Source organism: Lycium barbarum, chromosome 12, assembly GCF_019175385.1.
Source record: "Lycium barbarum isolate Lr01 chromosome 12, ASM1917538v2, whole genome shotgun sequence".
Classification (NCBI taxonomy): domain Eukaryota; kingdom Viridiplantae; phylum Streptophyta; class Magnoliopsida; order Solanales; family Solanaceae; genus Lycium; species Lycium barbarum.
The window spans coordinates 56,460,264-56,486,073 of NC_083348.1; positions in this window are offsets into that span (position 1 = coordinate 56,460,264).

A 25,810-nucleotide genomic window follows, 5' to 3' on the forward strand; every position below is an offset into this window, starting at 1 on the left:
CAGTCCTTTTCCTTGGAACTGCAACTCGAGCGATTAAATGGGAAGATGAAGCCGGATCTAATTCAGGGTCATCCATGACCCTTGGAATAGAAGATCCCATTGGAAGACCTGATAGGGGAAAGATAATTTAAGTTAAAAGGGGGGGGGGGGGGGGGGGGGGAGAGAAATAAATTCTTCCGAAAAACCCTTCCGGGCCAAACTAACCATGCTTAGTAGCCTTCCATCGATCCTTAGATATAACTTTCCAAGAGCGGTCAGCTTTGATTGAAACGACTAAAATGGCCTGAATCCACTCATGTATATCTGGCATGGTTGCAGGGGTCCAGGCCGTAGCTGCTTAAAGAGAGAGAGAGAGAGAGAGAAGGTTACTTACGAGATAAGTTCCATGCCTCTGGAAAATGCATATGAGTTGCCAGAATAATTTCGATAATCGGGACTGCTACAAAGCGTTCTGTCCAGCCCCGATCATAATCTTCATTGAGATTGGAAATAATGGGATTTTTCCCACGTTTCAGAAGATGGATCACACCGCCTCAGAAAAATGTGGGGGTGTGTAAACGGATCAAATGATCCAAGGTAGAAAGAACCCCGGCTTCCGTGGTAAAAAATCAAAAGCATGCAACTAGCCTCCCTCAGACGGACCAACTTGTGCTAAACACACGTTGTAGGTATGACACAAGTCAAGGATTATGATATCGATTGGGGGATTAAATTTGAGAGTGAAAGGGTAGGTATATACGTTGGAGAAACTCGGGTAGTGAGTAAGGATAGATTCATTGTCCGAAGTAAAAATAATTTGGGAAATTACTCTTCCAAAGTTCGGTTGGGGAGCAGCAATAAAGTCATCCTGGGTTGGAAAGATTGATTGTGATAGTAGATGATCGGAAAAGGAATAAGAGGTTTGGGAGAGTTAAAACTTTAAGGTTGAAGTTAAAATAGTAAAATTGAAAATGGTAGGCAGGTTCTATAGCGGATGTTGTCATCATTACAATGACGCTATGGGAACCTGCACCATTTCAATTTTTCAAATGAAATTTGTCACCTGTCCGGAGTAACAGCGCGACAAGACCTGCGTAAGAATATGGAAAAGTGGAGGCGTTTGGTTTTCTCGCTTAATTCGGAAGTTATTGTTTTTGAAAAAAGTGAAACTTCCAAGAGAAGTTACCGACGCAATTGTTTTGGTTTGGTCTTGATTCAACGAAATTAGTTTCGGAAGGTTTGTATATAACAAAATCGTAATTGGACAAAAATTTAAAAGAAAACAAAAATGGATAGCAAGACAATTGTTATGTCATCCGAATATATTGTCAAAAATTGGGTCAAGATTCCGGTTAAAATACCAGATAAAACATGATTGGGAGAACAAAGCAATTCCCCTTAGAATCTAAAGCATTAAAAGAAAAAGGCTAGGCCTATGGAGCAATGTTAGCAGCCTTAGCTATCTCTAAGTGTTTCCCCTCAGGATGAATAGACCCAAATGGTTCCATGTCTTTGAGGGTCCTTTCTGCAGATGAGTTGTCACGAGGACGTAGTTCTTTACACCGGATCTTGAAACGATCACGGGAAACTTCGACTCTAACGAGTTGTTCTCATATGTTGGCAATTTCTACTTCCAATTTAGCATTCTTGTTTTGAAGACCCATGTAAGAAGTGGTCACAGATTAAAGGAAATCCTCTCTCTCTTTTAAAGAGTCGCTCGCATCATAAGGGAAGCTTCGAGAGAATCAGAACCCCAAAGATTCGACTTTAATCGTCTATTTTCAGCCTTGAGGCGTTCGTTTTCTTCATGAAGGTCCATATCTTGTTGAGATGGAGCGAAGGAGCGAGCAGTGCCTATAGCTGAGGTTACAGCAGCATGTCCCTAGGAAAAAGAAAAAAAATGTATGAGGAAATACATAAAGGGGAAGAAAAATCGAAAGAAAGGTACAAGCAAAGGAAATACATGGCTGAAGGAGTACTTCGACTAATTGAGTGAGAGATGACTCTAACTTAGCGACAAAAGATTTGGGACTGGGTGATGTTCTCGAAGAAGTTTTGTCTTGAGGAGCAAAATTCCTTGAATCTGAACCTTTGGTTGGAGAGCTCAGAGGGGTCGTAGGTTGTTCGGTGAAAGGAGTCATGTGCTCCTCGGAGAGTTTTTCAGCCTCGAAACTGTTAGGCATTGGGTCATTAACTTCATTAATTTGCTCGTCTTCATCAAGTATGATTACTGGGGGTGTTGTATGTTGTTGAGTCTGATTCATAGTCTCTAAAAGAAGACATCGGGTTCGTAACCGAGAACCAATACCCATAGAAAGAATTGGGACGGCTGGAACCTCTCTTTGTTTGCGCTTTCAACTAGAGGAAGCAACATTTTCGGTGGTGTCAACCCGAGAAGGGGCCTTCTTTGAAAGCAGCTTCTTCGTAGGAAGTCTTGGAAATAAAGATACGGTTATTATTTTAAAAACATTAATAAATTCATAAGAGGGTTTAAACTTACCATAGTTTTTTCCTCTCCACCATTCGGAGGTGATACTTCTCCAGGAGTGGGTTACATTGTGAGAAGCATCAAGTAATGCAACGACCCAATCAAAGATTTTAATCACGAGTTCTGGTTCAACTAAAACCGCTGCGAAGGAAAATTTTGTTTACAAAAATTGATGCTATACAACGCTAGATCATGAAAAGAAGAAAAAATGTGGAAAACTTACGAGTAGGATTCCATGATTCAGGAAAGAGCTCGGATAGTGGAGTGGAGTTGGTTTTTCCAGATCATGACAAACCGATGTAGCTAGCCTCTATCATAATCATCCTTCGGATCAATTAAACTACACCTCCCATGAGGGTAAAGATGCACTAAACCACGTTGAATAACTCGAGGAACGTATATATGGATCAGGTGGTCTAAAGTAAAGGAGACATTATCTATGTTAGCTAGGAGATAAATACAGTAAATCAATCTCCAAACTTATGGAGCAATTTGCCCGACGCAAACTCTGTAGTGACGACAGAAGTCCTCTATGATTTGCGGAATGGGGAAGGAATATCCTATTGCAAAAGGGTAAGTATAGGTCATGGAAAATCCCTCAACATGATGGGTCATTCTCATCTCCTTATCGACATTGACTCAATGTCGGCAACAAATTTGCACTCCTCTCAAACCTTGGGAAGAATTGTTGCATCGATAAAGGATTCCATTCTTTCAATGGACTCAAGATGGGTAGAGATGCGACAACCATCATGGAACTTGAAGCTGGCGAGAAGAATATTAGCGGCGAGAAACTCGAGTTCTTCTTTCGAGTTAGGGGAAGACATCGAAATATGTTCTAACTGATGAACTTGAGATGCATAGTTTGCTGGTGATTGGGTTAACAATAGAAGATAATACATGGTTGGTGGATAAAACTTTAAGCGAAGGGAATTGCAAAGATTATAATGTAGGTTTATTGTAGAAGAAAAGTGAGTGAGTGAGAAGAATGGATGAGATCCTTGCCTCATATATATTCGAATTGGGAAGTTGAAAAGATGGAAGTTCAAATGATAGCAGTTTCCAAGACAGATCAAATCACTGGTGAAATTATTAATATTCTGCATCGTGCAGAGAGCATTAAATCTGAAGCTGATTGCTGTCTTTTCAGGCGGCGGAACCAGGCATTTTGTGTTCTTGCTATTAGGCAGCTTCAGTAACGGTTTAAATCCATTACCCGGAGTTAATGCTTTCAACTGGGAAATGGAGGGACTATCTGTATACATGGTAAAACGTAGCTTTACACGTGGCGATTAGAGTAGGAAGCATCGAGTCATTTCAGTGGACCAAAGAAGAGGACTACAGTTTTACCCAAGGCAAATCCACCGTAGTAAATCCACTCTTAAGTGGCAGCCTGACAAGCTCGTTAAATGAGGATATCACATCTTGTAGCCGTTACTCAACTAGACTAGATTCGGTGTAGACGTTACAATTGGCATTCAAGGCGGCATTTAAGATTCTTTATTAGTCATTATTGAGAATGATTATAGGCTAATGGATGATTCATATGCTATAAATAGGGACAAATTACTTGTAATCTGGCATCAGGTGATACAAGGCAATACTATTACATTACACATAAACTTCAGATCGCATTACTCAAAAAGCTTTTTTTGTCTTTTAGCAGTTCAATTCAGTTCGTTTTCCCTTAATATTTAAAGCGTAAATATTATTTGGAGGCATTCCTTTTCACGGAATTCAGTCCGAAAGCTCACAGAGGCCCAGGCTTGTTCTTTAGTTTTAACCTTACCTTTTCTGTATTTCATACTAGTTATTTCATATTTAAATACTAGCTTTGGCAAATCAAATCACATATCCTTTAAACCGCGTACAAATTCAATTGTACCCTTTTCGGGGTAAATAGTGTCCAGTTCGACTAGGCACGGAGTTTAAGAAATAGAGAGAAACTATTGAATTTTGTGGTCATAAATTAAAGATGTGTATAATGTACTAAAATTTTAATCTTTTGGTTTTAAAATTACCATTACCATGTAGGATGTTTGAATTGTCAACTTAGAAGAGACACTCTTTTTTGGGATAGACAAAAAGGAACATAAGACACTTGAACTTGAATTGAGCACGGAGGGAGTAACATCTTGGCACAGAGTTTAAGCAAAGAACATTTTTAAATCTTGTGTTCTTAAATTAAATATTTGTTGAATGTACCAAAATGTCCTTTAATCTTGTGGTATTAAATATGTCATGTGGAAAGTTGAAATTAAAGAGTTGTCAAAAAGGAAAAGAGTCATTCTTTTTTAAACAGACTAAGAGGGTGTTTGAATTGACTTTTTTTTTTTTTGGCTTGTAAGTAGTTTTCTACTTTTTTTGCGTTTGAGGAAGATAAAAAGTGCTTTTAAGCACTTACTTATAGGAAAAAAAAAGTATAAAAATAAGCTAAAATCCAAAAGTCAGTATTCCAACTTATGACTTATAAACTATTTTTAAAAAACCAATCTAAATACCATCCACAAAGGAAAGTAAGACAAATAAATTGGAACACGGGGATTAATTTACATTATGAAGACTAACAAATTGTAATTAAACATCATTTGATTTTTTCAACAATTAAAAAAAAGCGAAAGCGAAAAGGTAATATGTATTTAACAAACCTTGAAGGAGGATTTATTGGAGAAGTTGTTAAGAGTGGATTGAACATATTTGGAGAGGAAACAGATCTAATCAAGTTTAGTATCAGCTGTTGTAATACAGAAAACTCTAACTGAATTACTCTTTGCAGTTGCCATTTTCCTCAACTAAAATGCTATAATTTATGTTGTAATTGAGATTTTAAAATGGTAGTGTTTTCCGGTAAAATCTTTAGCTACCAAAAAATGAAGTTAGAGATTTGTTTTTACGGGTTTAAAGACAAGTAGGTCGTTTTCAATCCGGAGACTCTCTTGAACGAACTCGGGGTTTGCTAGTTTTTCTTATATTGGATACAAGTAATAATATTTATCTAAATGAACAACGTAAATGGAAAGTAAGAAAATCACAAAAATGATCAGATCTCCGAAGGTAAGTATATTTCTAAGCCAAACAATAATACAAGAAGTGAGAACTTGGGTACAAAAGTATGATGATTTCTTCTCTCCTGAGCTTCATTTATATAGATAAACCCTTGGTATGCTACTACCCTAGGTGATGTTAGTTAAGTGACGCAGCTTGGACTTTGGGCTCAGTGGCACTCTGCTCGATGATGGCTGATGTGATGGGAGTTGTTGAGAGTGGGAGGTAGCTGTATAGATCCATTGGAGACTCTTGCGACTGTGAAAACTTCTCGCCTACATTTTGATTCCCCGAGCATTCTTTCTTTTTATATTTCAAGGCCCGAAGCCTCCGGACTCACTGTTCCTAAATACCCTCAGGTGTTCATACCCGCATACAGATAGTCCCCCACTTTTTGGAAGCTTTACGCTTAAAGGATCTGGGAAGTGGAAGAATCCACACTCTTCCCAAAAAACAACCCTTTGTGCGAAACGAAGCATCATGACTGGCCATCATATGATGTTTTGGGCGGTTACTTATCGTATATGATCAGCTACACTTTAAAGGCATCGATTGACGTTTCTCTGACAGGACTTCCAAGGGGAATGATTACTTGTGTAGCTATATATAAATGTCTCGATTGTACTCATTCGCTCATCCTAACTTATTCACCCCATTTGTATTAACCGTATTTCTCTCTATTTTGCAAACAATGTTTTCTTCTTCGTCTTCGACTTCTGCCTTTTCTGGTGGCATTTTTTGGCTAACATAGCGGCTGAGTTAAGCTCTGCTCATCATCGGCCATCCACGAGTATCTCGCAGGTCATCGATTTAGGATCTGCAGCCTCCGACATTGTCCCTCAGAATTTCATCTTTGAAAGAGATTTCCGTGTTAACACCCGTCTTGGTGGATGAGGCCGCCATTCCCAAAGTCCGTCGAGATGGTGATTGGGGATCGAATATCGATGTTCTCCCTCCTTCTTCGAATACCAGCATTACTCAGCATGTCTCAAGAATGTCGTTAGTATAAACTTACCCCTTAACTATCAGCTTTGGGTTGCCGATTCATCGGGTTCTTGAGGCTTTTTGCAGGAGGTATGGTATCTGTGTTGGGTAACCGACCCCACAGGAGTGGAGGATAACATGCTGCCTCTAGCATTTTGCTGATGCTGCTCGTCTATGCTTTACTGTGGATCATATAATTCACCTGTATTCACCCCTAGTTTATCGTGGGGGAATCATTAACCTTGCTTTCAGGGGTTCCAGGGCCTTAATCTTGAATGCTGAAGATGATCACAACCGAGGATGGTATGATCAGTTTATGATGATTCCTACTGATCGACTGCGAAGCCTTGGTTCGGGCCTTCTTCTCGAGCAATGGTATAGTTCTCGTAAGTGACCGCCCTTCTTTCTTCGTTGCCCTTGATTATTTTTCCTTCTGTTCAAGCTGTCTTTTTTTTTTCACAGCGGTCCCGGTCATTCCTTACCCGATACCTGATATCTTTGCATGGGTAATAGTTTCGCTGAAGGCATCTCAGGGCGCCGAGAGGACCTGGAGGGCCCTTTTCGCCTATGATTAGAGAGAAAAAAGTCACGGTGAGTTGCGTGTCACCAAGGCACTTTGTTTATTTCCATTTCCCTTATCGTTTTACTGACAATTTTCTCTTATCTATCCGCACGATGAGTCTCATTGGGGAGGGTACCTACTCTCGGGGAGGTCCGGGCTCGAATTGTGGATGCTATCACAGAGGCCAGATCCAGCAGGAAGTGAGGCCTTCCGGGCAACGGCGAGGTGTCCTCCTCAGGGATCGTCCAAAGAGTCAGCACACGCCTCTGACTGAGCGGTCTCAGCAGGGGAGATGCCCTTAAAGTGATCTTGGTGGAGGACGACGAAGGGGAAAGGGCTGGACCTGGAAGTGTCGAACCCTTGTTTGCTGATGCTGCTGGCGATCTTAGAGACGATGCGGGTCATCTTCTGAGTGCAGGTTATGGGGATGTGGGAGCAGGTTTTTTCGTCCCCAGGCACCCATAGCGGGCTCATACCCTGATTTGGAAGCCTCATTGACTTACCTTTCAGACCTCTTCCTTCAAGTACACTCACATAATTCCTGCAATTGTTCCCCTCACACTTATGTACTTTCATGATCCTCGTTCCCTAGGCTTATTACATGTCTTATCCTTGTTTTTAGGGCCATGCCACTGTTACTTCTGCCAGCGAACTTTTTAAGGGTGCTTCTTCTTCCTTCCGAGACGTAGAAAGGTTGTCAGAGAAGAACCAGCGCCTTCGAGAGCATGTAGCCTAACTTCGGGCCCAACATGCTGATCTTTTTGAGAAGAGGATAGTCATGGAAGACACCTTGGAGCAGGTAAGACAGGCCTTAGCTGAGAAAGAGGATATGTTCCGTGGAGTTGATGGCAGACCGGGTGGTACGGGAACCAGAGACTGATGCTCTGTCGAGAGTCCGATCAGCGAAAGGCCACTCTGCTCCAGGATTATGCTGTTTTGAAGACTCGCCTTGAAGTACTGAAGGAGCTGGAAAAGAGGACAATCAACTTCAGCAATGGTTGATGCCGAAGTTAGCCTAGGGGAAGCGGACATGCATATGGAAGATCTGCGTGACGAGATGCCTCCCTCTTCAGATACCTCTGCTAGCTCTCTTGATGAATGCGTCCCTACCTCTGCTCAGCCTTAATAAACCGTTCTATTTGATTTTTTTTATGCCTTCGTGGATATTCCTAGTTTTCACCCCAGTCCAGTCGCAAGATGTTCTCGGGGTTGTATCCCTATATGTTCTATGGTACCGTATGTTTGCGCATTTTGGGAACGATGATTTATATTTCTCTCTCTTCTTTTTACGCTTTGACATGCGTTTTTTTTTCACTTAATGACTTTGTTAGCACTTACCCGTAGAGGCGTAACTACTACGCCCGTCTATTGGAACTATGCGTTTATTTAAGCGTTGTTTTTTAAGCCTAAGGGTTGATGATCGGTGCACGCCATCATGGTACTTTTGGCATTTTGGTGTTTGAGGTCATTTTACCTTATCCGAACCTGGGAATGTCACTTCCGGGAACGTTAGCCGCGAAATCAGGATCTCATAATGTCTAGTTTTGAAACAAACCATGGCACTTTGTTTGAGGTGCTGAAGGGAAAGACATCTCAACCCCATGTAAAGGCACAAATTCGGGTTCCAGGAACCCGTACACGCTGAGGCCCTTCCGCCGTGTCGTGTTGTTTGAAGCGGTTTTATGGGGCAATGTAGCTCCCGAGTTCGGTTTTGCCCCAAACGTTTTTACAATATGTTAAACATATTTGCCCAGGTTATCGGTCAAGCTCTTATTTTATTTCATTTTTTCAATTTTGCAAGGGACGACTCGCCTGTAAGTATATGATCCTTCCCGTTATTGATTTATAAAATTTCAAAAAAAAAAAGTGACCAAGCAAATTCCGTGACTGCCAGCAGTCCCAGTCTATGAGCAGTCGTCCCGGTGCATTGCGGGATTTGGCCACGGGGGCTTGACTTGCCAATTTTTGAAAAAAAAAATTCCAAGGGTTGCCTCGTTAAAAACCTTGCCGAGAAAACCCAATCAGGATAAAACCTCGATCGAGGAAAAGAGTGCAACACGTGCCCACTTGATTTTCAAAACACGGTTCCTTCGTTTCAGATAGTCCCTATCAAGTCAAAAGGTGAAACACGTAATCAAAAGGCTACTTAGGAACGAGCAAAACGTACCTGATTCTCCCTGTTCTTAGAGGTAGAATCTTTTCAGGTGGCTAACGTTCCAGCTGTTGCTTAATTCTTTCCCGGATTCATCCTCGGGTCGATATGCTCCTTTGCCCGCGATGTTGATAATCCGGTACGGTCCATCCCAGTTGGCTTGCAATTTCCTCTCACATGGATCTTTCGTCGCGAGGGTGACCTTTCTGAGGACGTAGTCACTGAATTTGAAATGTCTCAAGTGCGTCTTCCTGTTGAAATATCTTTCCACTTTCTTCTTCTGCGTTGCTAGCTATATGAGGGAAACCTCCCTGCGTTCTTCCAAAAGCTCCAGCCCTGTTAATATTGCTTCTTTATTCGACTCTTCAGTAGCCTGTGAATATCAGAAGCTAGGCTCGCCCACTTCTACTGGTATAAGGGCTTCAGCTCCATAGATCAGAGAAAAAGGTGTTTCTCCCGTGCTTGTTTTAGCCGCGGTTCAATATGCCCATAATACTCCCGGCAGTTCTTTCGCCCATTTACCCTTTGATTTCTCTAGCCTTTTCTTGAGGCTCTGAACGATAATTTTGTTGGTTGATTCAACCCTTCTATTTGCGCACGGGTGGTACGACAATGGAGTGATCCTTTTGATGTGTAACCATTTGAGAAACTCCGTGACCTTTTTTCCCACAAACTGTCAGCCATTGTCACAAGCGATCTCCTTGGGTATCCATAACCTACATATGATGTGATCCCATAGACAGCGCCAAACTATTTTCTGGTAAAATCGTTAGCTACCAAAAAATGAAGTTAGAGATTTGTTTTTATGTGTTTAAAGACAAGTAAGTCGTATTCAATCCGGAGACTCTCTTGAACGAGCTCGGGGTTTGCTTGTTTTTCTTATATCGGATACAAGTAATAATATTTATCTAAATTAACAGCGTAAATGGAAAGTAAGAAAAACACAATAATGATCAGATCTCCGAAAGTAAGTATATTTCTTAGCCAAACAATAATACAAGAAGTGAGAATTTGGGTGCAAAAGTGTGATGCTTTCTTCTCTTTTGAGCTTCATTTATATAGACAAACCCTTGGTATGCTACTACCCTAGGTGACGTTAGTTGAGGGACGCAGCTTGAGCTTTGCGCTCAGTGGCACTTTGCTCGATGACGGCTTATGTGATGGGAGTTGTTGAGAGTGGGAGGCAGCTGTATAGATCCGTTGGAGACTCTTGCGACTGCGGAAACTTCTCCCCTACGCTTTGAGTCCCCCGAGCATGCTTTCTTTTTATATTTCGAGACCCGAAGCCTTCAGACTCACCGTTCTTAAATAGCCTCGGGTGTCCATACCTGCATACAGGTAGCTAGGTAAAATGAGGATAGTGAGAAGGTTCGGAAGTTGGTAACGTGTCGAATCTCGATGATGAAAGTCATTTTCTTTCCTACATACTACGCAACAAGTTTATAACCACTAGATTTAAAGTACATTTTACTACATTATACACATTTTTACAGCAAGTTTATAATCACTAGATTCAAAATACATTTTACTACATCATACACATTTTTAATTTAGGACCACAAGACTTAAATATTCTCTTTATTTCTTAAATCTCGTGTTAACTCAAACTAAGACACTTATCGTTTGATACGTGGGATAAGAATAATAATCCCGGAATAATTTGGGATTAACTTTATTCCATGTTTGGTTGGGGTACGTATTAGCTAATCCCGAAATTATTTTATCCCGTCAATTATACTAAAATGATGGAATTACTATCCCATATAGAAAGATGAGATAAAATAATCCCATAGGATATCCTTAGTTATCCCATCCCGCGTAATATTAAAAGGATTATTGGCAGGTCATATTGTTAATTGTGCTTCTGTTTGGTCGGTATATCACAATTCATTGTCCATTGTTATCTTCTCGTAAACTCGATACAATAATGTTGATACACTATTTATTTTGAACTTGCAGTTAACATAACAGTTGTACAAAATTATAGTAGATTGCCTACATAATCGTTCTAATTGATTTGTCAATTCCTAGCTATTTCTTCATTATTAGGAAAAAGTCATAAGAATATTTGTTATCCAAGTTATACTAAAGTGTATTTGTACATAAGCACAAATATGTATCGCTTGATATTTCAACTTTGTTAAATATAATTCATTTGATTGCTTACTAGAACAAGGATGTAGGAGATTGGTCTGGGATGTGAGGAGAACCAGTGTGGTATGTGTGTTGATGGGGCAATGGAGACAACAAATCATCTATTCTCAGATTGTACATGGATAAGAGGAGTGTGGGATTCAATACAGGGGTGGATAGGTGTTAAAGTTCACCAAAGAAGAATTAGGGAAGATATGCAGATCATCAAATCTAAGCACTGGAATCGACTCAGGAAAGATATAGTAGCAGCTGTATATGGTGTTGTTATCTACTACACTTGGATGGCAAGAAATAGCACGATTTTCCAAGGGAAGAATGTGAGTAGGAATTTTTTAGTTCAACAGCTACAAAGTGTGATTAAGGAAAGGCTAAATATATTTAGAGATAAAAGAGAGGTAGGAAATGTAGTTCTCTTATACAAGTCCTTTGTAACTAGCGGCTAAACTAGAGGTCTATCACCCTCGGATCAGGGGATACCTTAAGTCAGCAGTGGTTGACAACCTTCTTAAAAGGTGGTCAATGCTATAGATGCTCTCGTAGGTGTAATGTCCCTTTGTTTGTTGGTATGATAATATTCACATTTTATTGCCAAAAAAAAAAAAAAAATACACTTGAATATGCTTATATTAATATGCAGGCAAATTAACAGGGTGTGATCCATTAAAGAGCTTTGCAGGGGCAAGTGGCATACGTATAATTGTGTAAGAGAGTTGTCTTTCCGTTTTTCATTTTCCCACGACAGTTATTACTTTGTCACCTACTTCGCTGAGTTATGGTTAATGACGAAAACTCAAATCCATGGTTTCCCAAATTGATTATCCGAATATTATTCTCTAAAAATACTTTTTCAAAAAATTAGAAAAACACTTTTCAAAATAATTTAATTTTAAACACTTTTCAAAATAATTTAATTTTGGCCAAACAAGCTATTAGACTCTCATCTATAATATGCTTTTCATTTTGATCTATAATTCGTATATGAGTTATGACACGGTGAATAGAAGTGGTTCCTAGTAGGATATCAGTCGTGGCTCACGAAAATGGGGTCGTGACAAATTCTAAGGTACGTGAATATTGAAATATCTTGAAAATGGAGGGAGTCTCCCTCATTTAACTTCATTTAGGATCATTTGTAAATGGTGGGAGTTCCTTCAATTTGCTAGCTAGGTAGTATAATTTCTATTTTATCTTAGATTTCGGAGCCTGGTTGACAACTTTAAGGATGTTAACTAGTGTGCCATAATAGGTGCAGGTTAGGTTTATCTCACCATCCATGCATTGTATCGGTTTTCTGTTAATTTAATATACAAGTTTAGGTGGATGAATTTAGTAAAAAAATAATTACATTGAAAAGAATACTTTACTTTTTTTTGTCCATCCGTTGTCCCGTACCCGCATTGGGGTTAAGGATGTTAACTAGTGTGCCATAATAGGTGCAGGTTAGGTTTATCTCACCATCCATGCATTGTATCGGTTTTCTGTTAATTTAATATACAAGTTTAGGTGGATGAATTTAGTAAAAAAATAATTACATTGAAAAGAATACTTTACTTTTTTTTGTCCATCCGTTGTCCCGTACCCGCATTGAGGCCCGACTAAATCTGGATTCGTGCCGGTAGTTCCACATTGGGGGGCAAAGCACTCCCTAACAATGGTGACTTCATACCCAAGGGGGCTCGAACTCAAGACCTCTTGATTAACGATGGAGTAGTACCAGCCACTACATCACAACTCTTGTTGGTTGAAAAGAATACTTCAATATATATAAAGTTATATTTTTATTATCTTGTTGCACCTAATTCGTCTCTGGAGAGTACAAGTTGGTTGGTCATAATATACTAGTACTCCCTCGGTCCCAATATAGTTGTCATGTTTCGCTTCTCAAGCGTCAAATCATGTGTACTATGATCAACATTTTAAGATGTATTTTTTTTTATCAAATTGACATGAGAAAAATTGTAACTTGCAATCCTTTTCTTATAGTTTTTAGGGAAAAAGTGCAAATATCCCTCTCAACTTTGTGGTTTAGAGCAGATACACACCTCGTTAAAAAGTGGTGCATATATACCCCTGTTGTTACACAAATGGTGCAAATATACCCTTTTCGCTGATGAAATTTTTAAAAAAAATTTAAGTCTACCCGTTTTTTTAAAGTCATGTGGTAGATTTTTTTTTCTGGTGGGTCTGGCCTGGTTCATTTAAAAACTTATCTTTGTGACTTAAAAAAAAAAAGTCTATCCATTTTTAAAAATGAACAGACCCAACCCACTAGAAATTTTTTTTCTCACGTGGCTTTAAAAAAAATAAGTCTACTAAAAAAATGGGTAGACTTTCTTTTTTAAACCCACATGGAATTATTTTAATTAAAAAATAAGCTAAATAATTTTTTTTTAATTCCGCCAGCAAAAAGTGTGTATTTGCACCAGTTATATATGACAGAGGTATATATAAAATATCGCGTTTATCTAATCCAATTAAACTTTGCTCAGAAAAAGAAACATGAGGACTATTTTGAGACGGAAAGAGTAATATTTTAGTGGTTCTAACAGCATACCATGATGCGTGAAGTAGATGGGCAACGCTTTGTCTTATTCGGTGGCACCCAAAGCCCGACACATTTGTGCATGACAATTTTGGCTGCTTGAGGTCTTTCCACTGTATAACTAGACCTTACTCATATAAAAGAGTTGCATTTTATAAAGGTCAAATCCATCAGGGGCCCTTATGATCGATAAGATCTTTCATTTAAACACTTTAACTAAATCTTGTACCAATTGAGCACTCAAAATATATTGAATTTGTTTCGATTAGATACTTTTTTGACAATCAGCTAAAATTACAAAGTGTGTGTAATATACTTGCGGGTGATGTGGCATAATGACTAATTAAAAAAAGACATGTGACATTTAGTGCAAAATAATAACTTTAAAATAACTAACGAGAAAAAAAAACTATTTAGTATAAAAAATAAATTTTGAGTAAAAACTAATATTTCAAAAAAGGAAAAGAAAATCTATTTTCTAAACCCTACACATTATTAACAAAAAAAAAACATATTTATTAACAAAAGAAAAATCTGGAAATCATGTTATTGATGTTATTTATCATCTTCATGTGTTGTTCTTGTTCAAACCACGATTTCAATAAAAATATTCAAGAAAAACTCCTCTAAATTTGTTATAACTTCATCTAAAGATTCCCCATGAAGACCCGAATACAACCCCAACATTAATTTCTCAAAATTTTCATCAAATAAGTAACTAATTTTAAATCTTCAAGCTTTCTAAAGAACCCATTAATGATATTTTGATGAGCTCCTTTGATTTATTTTTTTTAATTAGGAGAGAGCAAGAAATTGAGTTCGGTGAGAATAGTGGCAACAATGAAGGTGAGGAAAGAAGATAAATATATGATTTAAAAACCTCCATTGAAGAAATTTAAGATTGGGGAAATGGGTGGGAAAAAAGGGGAAGAAGAAGAGAAAAAATAAAATAAAAATTGACTAAATAAAACCGTTCACGCGCCACTAATGAGTGTATCACACTCACTGTGCCATGTTAGCATAAAGTGTCTAAATGTCACAGTCGGGCTCTATCATAAGTGTCTAAATGAAACAAGGCTTAGTTAGGGTGTTTAACTGAAAGATCTTGGTGACCACAAGGGGCCTCCAATGGATTTGGCCTTTTATAAATCAACCATAAATGATAAAAAATAAAAAAGCCAAAAATTGATTTACTAATACTAACTCAATATGGAATATATATTTGTACACACTGAAATTCATTTGGCTGCTGATGAGCCGACATATTCCATTTCAAAGTCACTCACGGAACAATCACAGAGATGATTATGATGATGACAATAAAGGACAAGAATCCATGATGGCATTTCAATCTAGGCCACAAATAACAATCCATTGATAAGCAAATAATGCACGAGATAAGATCAATATAAAGGATACTCTCTTGTCATCTTTCACTTTGCTGACTTCTGTGGCAAGCTAAGGTTGACACATATGTCAAGTCAGCGGATTTCACTAAAGGAATTCAAAATATAAAAATATAAACATACGAAGAAGTCATAGAATGTTTAGGTAGAATTGTCTCCTGTTTTTGCCTCTGGAAAGTTGTTGACGTGGGAAAAGATTTATCCGTTGCGTGGGGAATTTGTCTGATGAATAGCAATATCTTTCTGAATGTCTTGGATAGATTGGAATGCTGCTTGTTGACATTCAATATGTCTAGATTTTGGAGATATTTTCAAGAATGAATCAACTAAAGCATTTGCAAACTCTGCGTCGTTGATATCGTAAGGTAAAACCTTAACCTATCAATGAACAAACATTTCGATGTTCTCAGTTGAGTTTAGAATGTGTTGGGTTAAGGAGCATTTTTAATATTGTAAAATATTATTGTTAAAATGCCTTATTACTCCTACACGTTGTGACCATAAAAGTGGATGAAGTGGATCATTTCTTAGTGAAGTGGGATCATTTCTTAGTAGACATTATTGGCTGAAGTGGGATCATTTCTTAGTAGCCTTTATTGGCTAAAGTGGGATCATTAGAGCAAGACAGTGGCAATTATTTCTCTTGTAACATTTGTACTCATACGTATCATCCAATTCATTATAAGGATGACTTTCTTCTTCTATAAATAGAAGTTACCCTTTCTCTTTGTGGAGCATAAGAGAGAAAAATACTTTGGAGAGTTCTTAAAAGAGTGAGGAAAATAAAAGAGAGTTGAATTAGTTGAAGGAAGGTGTTATTCTTTGTGGAGCTTTGGACTCAACTTGTTGTCCAGAGTTTGTTGAGTTATACGACGTGATCGGGCTGTTGTTTCCTCGAGGGGACAAGTCAGAAAAATTACTGCTGGACCGGTAAAGATTTACTACAGTGGACTTGAATCTCCTTAAAGAAAGCGAGATATCCGCGCCTCAGCCAAAGACAATTTTTATTTTGTTTTTGCAATTGTAATTTTATTATTATTGTATTATCACCAACAATTTTAAGGAGATTCAAATGGCTACAATTGAAAAATCTGCGGATGTCAAAGTGGGAGATCTTAACAAGCCATTTCGGTTCAACGGTACTCATTTTAAGAGATGGAAGGGTAAATTACTTTTCTACTTAAGTCTTCTCAATGTTTTTTATGTGTTAACTGAGAAGAATCCAAACAAAGTAGATAACTCTTCCATGAATGATGAAGCACTTCTTCAAGAAAAAATTGAAAAGTACGATGAGGATTCTTACAAGTGTCGGTATTATCTACTAAATTGTCTATCAGATAATTTTTATGATTATTATGATAGAAATTACTCTATTGCAAAGAAAATTTGGAAAGCATTGCAGAGTAAATATGATACAGAGGAGGATGAAGCAAAAAAATATGCTGCTAGTAGATTTTTTCGTTTCCAAATGGTGGACAACAAATCAGTGGTAGACCAAGCTCAAGACTTTATAATGATCGTTGGAGAGCTTAGGTCCGAGGAGATAAAAATTGGAGATAACCTTATTGTTTGTGGCATAATAGATAAACTTCCACTTTCATGGAAGAAATTTCAAAAAACTATGCGCCACAAATAAAAGGAAACTTCGCTTGACACATTGATTATGCAAATCTGCATGGAAGAAGAGGCTAGGGGCGAAGATGCACTTTTGCAAACGGAAGAGAGCAAACCCGTCACAAATAAAGTAAATTTAATTACTTCTAATAATGCTGCTCCTAATGCTAATAAAAATACCTCTATGAAGCCTAAGAAGAAAATATTCAAGAAACATAATGGTAGACCTCCCAAGAAAAATAATGGTGGTAAAAAACAAGCACAAAATCAACAAGCACAATATGGAGGACCATGTGGCAAGAGTGGGCATATTGCTCGATTTGGCAAGTTTCGGAAACGTGGTCCTATATCTCAGGAGAACGTTACCGAAGAGCCATTTGTGGCTATGATAACATACATAAATATGATTGAAAATGTTGATGGATGGTGGGCTGATTCTGGTGCAAACCGTCATGTCTGCTATGACAAAGATTGGTTCAAAGTGTATACTACATTAGAAGAGCTCAAAACCATCATGCTTGGTGATTCCCACACTACTCAAGTGCTTGGAAAGGGAGATGTGGAGTTGAGCTTTACCTCAGGAAGGGTGTTAACATTGAAAGATGTACTTTTTACTCCTTCCATGAGAAAATATTTGATGACAAGTTTTCTTCTTAATAAAGCAGGCTTCAAGCAAATTATTGAATCTGATCAATATGTAATAATGAAAAAAGGTATTTTTGTGGGAAAGGGGTATGCTTGTGATGGGATATTTAAGTTGAATGTTGAAATGAATAAAGTTACTAATTCTGTTTATATGCTTTCTTCTACTAATTTTTGGCATGCTCGTTTGTGTCATATTAATAATTGTTATGTGGGAATTATGAGTAGTTTAGGATTTATCCCAATGATTAAAAAGGATTTTGAAAAATGTGAGGCTTGTAGTAAAGCCAAAATTCACCAAAAAGCCTCATTTTCAAGTTGAAAGAAAAACTTAATTGTTAGAGTTGATTCATACTGATATTTGTGAACTTGAAGGAATTTTAACTCATGGAGGAAATAGATATTTTATCACTTTTATTGATGATTTTTCTAAGTATACGTATGTTTTCTTGATAAAAAATAAAAGTGATGCTTTTGAAATTTTTAAAGTTTATCTCCAAGAAGTTGAAAATCAGTTTGGTAGAAAAATAAAAAGAATTAGAAGTGATAGAGGCCGTGAATATGAGTCTAATGAGTTTAATTCTTTTGTTAGATCATTGGGAATAATTCATGAAACTACTCCACCTTATTCTCCTGCGTCTAATGGTGTAGCGGAGAGAAAAAATAGAACTTTAGTAGAGTTGACAAATGCCATGCTTATTGAGTCAAGTGCACCTCTAAATTTTTTGGGGTGAAGCTATTTTAACTGCTTATTATGTATTGAATTGTGTGCCTCATAAAAAGACTAAATTAACACAATTTGAGTTGTGGAAAGGTCACAAGCCAAATTTGGGATATCTAAGAGTTTGGGGTTGTCTAGCTTATGTAAGGCTAATGGATCCCAAAAAATAAGTAAATTGAGTAAAAAAATTACTACTCGTGCTTTTCTTGGTTATGCTTCAAATAGTACAGTCTATAGATTTTTTAGTCTTGAAGATAATATAATAATAGAATCAGGTGACACTATTTTTCATGAAAATAAATTTCCATTTGATTCTAAGAATAGTGGGGGTCATAGGATTGAAGAAAATATTTTGTCACTACCTAGTTCTTCTACTTCTGTTTTGAAAAATAAAGAAAAGGATGATTTTGAAATATGAAGAAGTAAAAGAGCTAGAGTAGAAAAAAAAAATTGGTCCTGATTTTTATGTTTTTAATGTTGGAGATGACCCTATCACCTTACGAGAAGCTTTATCTTCACATGATGCTATTTTTTGGAAAGAGGATGTAAATGATGAAATGGAATCACTTATTTCCAATAAAACTTGGAAGTTTGTTGAGTTACCACCGGGTTATAAAACAATTGGGTGCAAATGGGTCCTAAGCAAAAAGTTAAAACCGGATGGTTCAGTTGATAAATACAAGGCTAGACTAGTGGCTAAAGGTTTTAAACAACTAGAAGGCCTAGAATTTTTTGATACTTTTTCTCCGGTAACTAGAATTACATTCATAAGACTTTTAATTGCTATTGTAGCAATTTTTGATTTGCATATTCATCAAATGGATGTAAAAACTGTCTTTTTAAATGGGAACCTAAATGAGGAAATTTATATGGAACAACCCGAAGGTTTTGTCGAAGCAGGTGAAGAAAGCAAAGTCTGTAAACTTACTAAATCCTTATATGGCTTGAAACAAGCACCAAAGCAATGACATGAGAAATTTGATTCCTGCATGATTGAGAATGGTTTTAAAACAAACGAGTGTGATAAGTGCATTTATCATAAGTATTGAAATAATTCACATGTTATTGTTTGCCGATATGTTGATGATTTATTGATCTTTGGCTCAAACATGAATATTATTGATGAAACTAAAATTATTCTAAGAAGCCATTTTGACATGAAAGATCTTAGTGAGGCAAATTTTATTCTTGGAATAAAAATTACTAAAACATGTGATGGAATTTTCCTTGACCAGTCACATTATGTTGAGAAAATTTTGAAAAAATATAATTTTCTTGATTGCAAGCATGTTGTAACTCTTTTTAATTCAAGTGTTCACTTGTTTCCTATTCAAAATGAAAATGATGTGATAAATCAAGAGGAATATGCTAGCTTAATTGGAAGTTTGAGATACGTGACTGATTGCACTAGGCCTGATATTGCGTATGCAGTTGAAATACTTAGCAGGTTTACAAGCAAGCCAGGTAATGAACATTGGCATACCATAACGAGAGTCATGAAATATTTAGTGGGTACAAAAACTTATGGCTTGTTTTATAAAAAAATATCCTGCTATACTTGAAGGCTTTTCTGATGCAGATTGGAACACTTTATCTGGTGATTCCTATTCTACCGCTGGTTATATTTTTACGTTGGCAGGTGGTGCTATTTGTTGGAAATAAAAAAAAACTATTATTGCTAACTCTACCATGAAGGCTGAACTAATTGCTTTAGCTTCAGCTAGCGAAAAAGCAAATTGGTTAAGAGATTTATTATTTCAAATTTCTTATTTTGAAAATCCAATTCCTCCTATTTTAATTCATTGTGTAGCACCGCTGCAATTGGTAGAGTCCAAAACCGTTATTACAACGGTAAATCCAGACCTATAAGGAGAAAACACAGTACTGTGAGATCATATTTGACAAGTGGTACCATTAATGTTGATTATGTCAAATCTTGTGGTAATCTTGCAGATCCACTAACCAAGGCCTTGGCAAGAGAAAGGGTCAGGAGCACATCGAGGGGGATGGGATTGAAGCCCATAAATTCATGAGTGTATATGAGGAAACCCAACCTAGGGACTAGAGATCCTATAAGCAGGTTCAATGGGAAAAACGAATCATATGATGACTTATTGAAAAAAATGCACTATTTTATTTATTCCCTCCCTATGGTGTGAGTGCATTATTCTGTAACAGTCTGTGAAGGTTGAGTTTATAAACTCTTAATGAAATTCTGTAGCTCGTATGAGTGGGATGTTAAGTTAAAGAAGCTTCCTTGACAGATTTCACCTATGTGAGTGTGGAAATAGGCCGCTTCCTATGAGAACTGGGCTAATTCTCAAGAGCACTCATGAAACCGGGATAGCACAAGGCCATAATGTGCTGGCTGTGAAGGCTCATGTCAACACCTTGATTATTATGTGTAAGTAGTAACTCTTTATTTTCCTTAAGCAGTCATAGTTCAAGTCTAAGACCACTACGGCTCTGGAATAAAGATTATTGTTTTACTAAGTGAAGGTTCAATGCAGATCACACCTTCATTATGCATAATAGTCTCCCTTCAACTAAATTGGCGATAACTCTCTTATTTCAATATTAAAATGAGTGGGGGATTGTTGGGTTAAGGAGCATTTTTAATATTGCAAAATATTATTGTTAAAATGCCTTATTACTCCTACACGTTGTGACCATAAAAGTGGATGAAGTGAGATCATTTCTTAGTGAAGTGGGATCATTTCTTAGTAGACATTATTGGCTGAAGTGGGATCATTAGAGCAAGACAATGACAATTATTTCTCTTGTAACATTTGTACCCATACGTATCATCCAATTCATTATAAGGATATAGAAGTCACCCTTTCTCTTTGTGGAACATAAGAGAGAAAAATACTTTGGAGAGTTCTTAACAGAGTGAGGAAAATAAAAGAGAGTTGAATTAGTTGAAGAAAGGTGTTATTCTTTGTGGAGCTTTGGATTCAACTTCTTGTCCAGAGTTTGTTGAGTTATACGACGTGATCGGGCTGTTGTATCCTGGAGGGGACAAGTCAGAAAGATTACTGCTAGACCGATAAAGATTTGCTGCAGTGAGCTTTAATCTCTTTAAAGAAAGCGAGATATTCGCGCCTCAACCGAATATAATTTTTATTTTATTTTTCAATTATAATTTTATTATTATTGTATTATCACCAACAGAATGTAACATCATAGACTATGCAATCCTCTTCCGTATAAATAAATGTGATACCTGACAGTGTTCATTATTTTGGACAAGCATCTATTGCTCATGTATAAGACAACTAGTTGTGTCAGGATCATAAAATGGTTTCCCAGGTACATCCAAAGCAGAGACACCTTTCTCTTGCAAGAAAACACATACACTTGATGATGCCTTGTTCAACTTTTCTGCTTTAAATGCAACAAATTTCGTATTTTCACCTACTGTGGTACGCATTAGGGAAATCTGAAGGCAAAAAAAGCCTTTTGTAAATTATTATAACTTGAAAGCCACACCTCAAACACCTTCATTAGTATATGAAATTGAAAACTCTATGCTTAATTGTGCAGTCCAGATACAACATTCCACAGTAAATTTTAATAGGCAAATTTAGCCCGCAAGTATGCCCTCAAACTTTGGGAGTTCATAAGTCAACTTGTTTTCACTTTGTCAGTTGAATGCTCCAACTTATAAAATGATCATCTAGACACCTCCAAAATTTATATGCCACACCAGCAATTTGTTTTTACGTGTTCAACATCATACAAGTGGATGGACCTACTTGTGCACACCCAAAGTTGGATGACATATTTGCTAGCTGAGGCCAAATTTGATGGCCTGTTTATGTATTATGCCATTTTAAAAATGTGATAAAATATATTGACAGAGTAAGGAAGCTGAATCACTTGTTCATTATGTTCATAAATCTTCTTTTGGTGAAAGTCAGGAGGTATGGTAATTTTAGGACCAAAAGTCACCATATCCAGCACTCCCACACTCAAAACAAAAGCAATCTTGTTCTCTAATATTACATCAAATCGGGAACTATCACATCCCAAAACACCTCCAACTATGTAATCAGCAACCTCAATTGTTGTAATGTCCAATACACCCTAAAATAAGATTAAGAATGGGATATTTATTATAGTATGTTCCAGAAACAGAGAAATAGTGTAATACTTCAGCAATTTTTCCTTTACAAAGTTGCAGAGACAGTAGTAACATGCTTGACAAGCATTTTTCAGTGAACAAACTGCAAGTGTTACCTTCTTCGAGATGATTTTACCTGGTTCTACCCATAGTTTGAATATGCAAAGGGCATCAGATGGACAACAACAATAATATTGTTATTATCAATAATAACAATACATGAAATATTAAAAGATAAACAAATTATTTGCACTAGCTTATCTGTTGGAAATGGAACATTCTCGATTTGAAATGAAGAATAGAAAGAGTCAATTCCTCAAATGATCATTGAACTTGTAGAAAAGTCCTGTAAAAGTAACTTTTGAATTTTTTTGGACAATAAGGTCATTAAATTATGCTCATGTCTCCAAAAAAAGTAAAACAATCTATTTTGTGACATAAAACTCCTTAACTCATATATAAACTATAAAATTCATTACCTAGGCAAATTTTTTGATATTATGAAATTCTTGTTCAAATTAATAATTTCGCTTGTTCTACTAATAAAATTTAATTATTTAACGTAATATTTCAAGATATAAGAATAAAATAATATAACAATTTAAACTTTAATTATGCTATAATATTTTTATTTGTTATATAAACTTCTTTTGAACTGTTTTGATATTTTTCTATTACTCAAAGGCGGAAGTTAAACAATTTACTGAATAGAAGTACTTGGACATAATTTAAACACATGAGAAGTTATATAGATGTATGATGCATGTAAAATATATATATACATATTGCAGAATTCGTTGCTCAGTATCCTAACTGTCAGCAGGTAAAGATTGAACATTAGAAGCCAGGTGGGCTAATGCATAATATAGAAATATCGACGTGGAAGTGGGAAATGATTAATATGGACTTCATAACAGACTTACCTCGTTCCTATTGCAAGTGCGATTCTATTTGGGTAATTGTTGATAGGCTGACCAAGTCAGCTCACTTCTTGTCAGTCCAGACTACTTACAAGACAGAGGATTATGTGAAGTTGTATATTAAGGAGATTGTACGCCTCCATGGTATTCCTGTGTCCATCATATCTGACAGAGGCGCTTAGTTCACCGCAAATTTCTGAAAGTCCTTTCAGAAGGGTCTAGGGACTCAAGTGAGTCCCAGTACAACGTTCCATCCACAGACAGATGGGCAAGCAGAGCGGACAATGCAGACCCTTGAAGATATGTTGTGGGCCTGTGTTTTGGATTTCAAGGGAAGCTGGGATGACCATTTGTCTCTTATAGAGTTTGCGTATAACAACTACCATGCCAACATCAAAATGGCACCTTATGAAGCTCTGTATGGTAGAAAACGTAAGTCTCCTATCAGATGGTTCGAAGTGGGCGAGTCGAGCTTATTTGGTCCCAATCTAGTCCACCAAGCTATGGTAAAGGTAAAGGTTATCCAAGAACGGTTGCGGACAGCTCATAGTAGTCAGAATTCCTATTTGGATGTGCGTCAATGAGATATGGAATTCCAAGTTGGTAATTAGGTATTTCTGAAGATATCGCCCATGAAGGGCGTGATGAGATTCGGTAAGAAAGGGAAGCTCAGCCCAAGGTACATCGGGCCATATCATATCATTTGAAGAATAGGTCAAATGGCTTATGAACTGGAGTTGCCGCCAAAGTTAGAATCTGTCCATCCGGTCTTCCATATGTTGATGTTACGGAAACGTATTGGAGATCCCTCACAAATAGTTCCAATAGATGATGTGCAAATTACAGAGAATCTATCGTATGAAAAGGTTTCGGTTTCCATCTTAGATATAAGGGTCTAAAGATTGATAACAAAGGATATGGCCTCTGTAAAAGTATTGTGGAGGAGCAAGAATAGGGAAGAAATGACGTGGGAGGCCGAAGAAGAAATGAAATCCAAATAGCCTTATTTGTTTCCTGTTGAAGGTTCTTGATAACTAACACCCTTGTATTACCTTTATTGATTCAGAATATACTAAAGCTAAGCTAACTTCAGTTTTTGTCAACAGGGTAATTTTCGAAGTGAATCAATGCAAGAAGAAGCAGAGACGAAGTCTAGATTGAAGGTAAAATATCACATGAAACGCTTCCTTGATATACGATGGACGCATTAGTTCAGTAATATATTGTATGCATATGTGAGATCGTGTGTAGCCCTATGAGGGTTACAGGTTAGGTTTGGCTGCTTGCAGGGGTGGGATAGTGTCCAAATATAGGGGAAGATTCTTAATGAGTGAGCCCCCTCGTATACCTCTACATTTGAGGACGAATGTTCGTAGGGTGGGGGGGGGGGGGGAGGATGTTACACCTCACACCTTCGTACGATAAGTTCGTCATAAGTTAATCAATGAAAGGTCGGAAATGAGATTATATTTGAGGTTACAAGAATTTAAACCATGTGAATCCTACAATATGGAGGCTTAACATCATGTTCAATAAGTGTTGGAAGGTTTCGGGGTTAAACGAATCGAAGGAATTGTTCGTCGAAAAGTTGAGTTTGAGGTACAGATTGACGGACTGTGAATTAATTCATGGCCCGTCAATGGTTTGGTGCCTGCCACTGTGAATTAGCACAAGAACCTCAAAAATTTTGGGACATTTAGCGGTGGCCATTCACGGCCCGTGAATGCCACCTTGAAAGTGAGGCGGTGCCACTCTATTTATATATGTTAGGTCGGTGGAATTCATTTCCCCCACCCCTCTTCCTCTCCTCTTATGCCTTACACCCCCAAAGAACCCCTCTAAGGTTCCTACATCATCTAGGCTATAATCTACAAGCTTATAACACGATTCACCCCATCGAAAAGTGCGTAGAAGATCATACCCATCATCTTCCTTCTAATTCTTGGAGTAGAAATTCTTCCAAGATAGGGTAATTGGAAAGAGGTGTTAGTTACATTAATTTGAGGTAAGTTCTTTTCTTCTAGACATATCTAAGATTTACCCATGCTATAGCAAAGTTATTGAGGTGAATAGATATAGAATTGAGATCAGATACTCGTATATGTTACTATGGGAGTTTATAGGCTGGATGGAGGATTGTTCTAGTTAATTATAGTTAGGAATTTGATCAAAATTGGCATGATTGTTGTTGTGATGATTATGCTGAATATGGAAAATATGAGATAAACAAGGGAAATGCTATTCGAGTCATTATAAGACAAGTATACCACCCCAATATACATGTTACCAAGTACTTCCATAGCTTAACGAGAACCATTATCGATATTATAGGATAATGCGTGAGACAATCTACGGTTGATTGGACTGACTAAGAAGCAAACAAGGTATGTAAGTTTTTTCTCTTCCTTTCTTTCGGCACGAATCTAACCAAACTAGCTAACGAATGTCCTTCATAAAAGGAACTCTATTCCAATA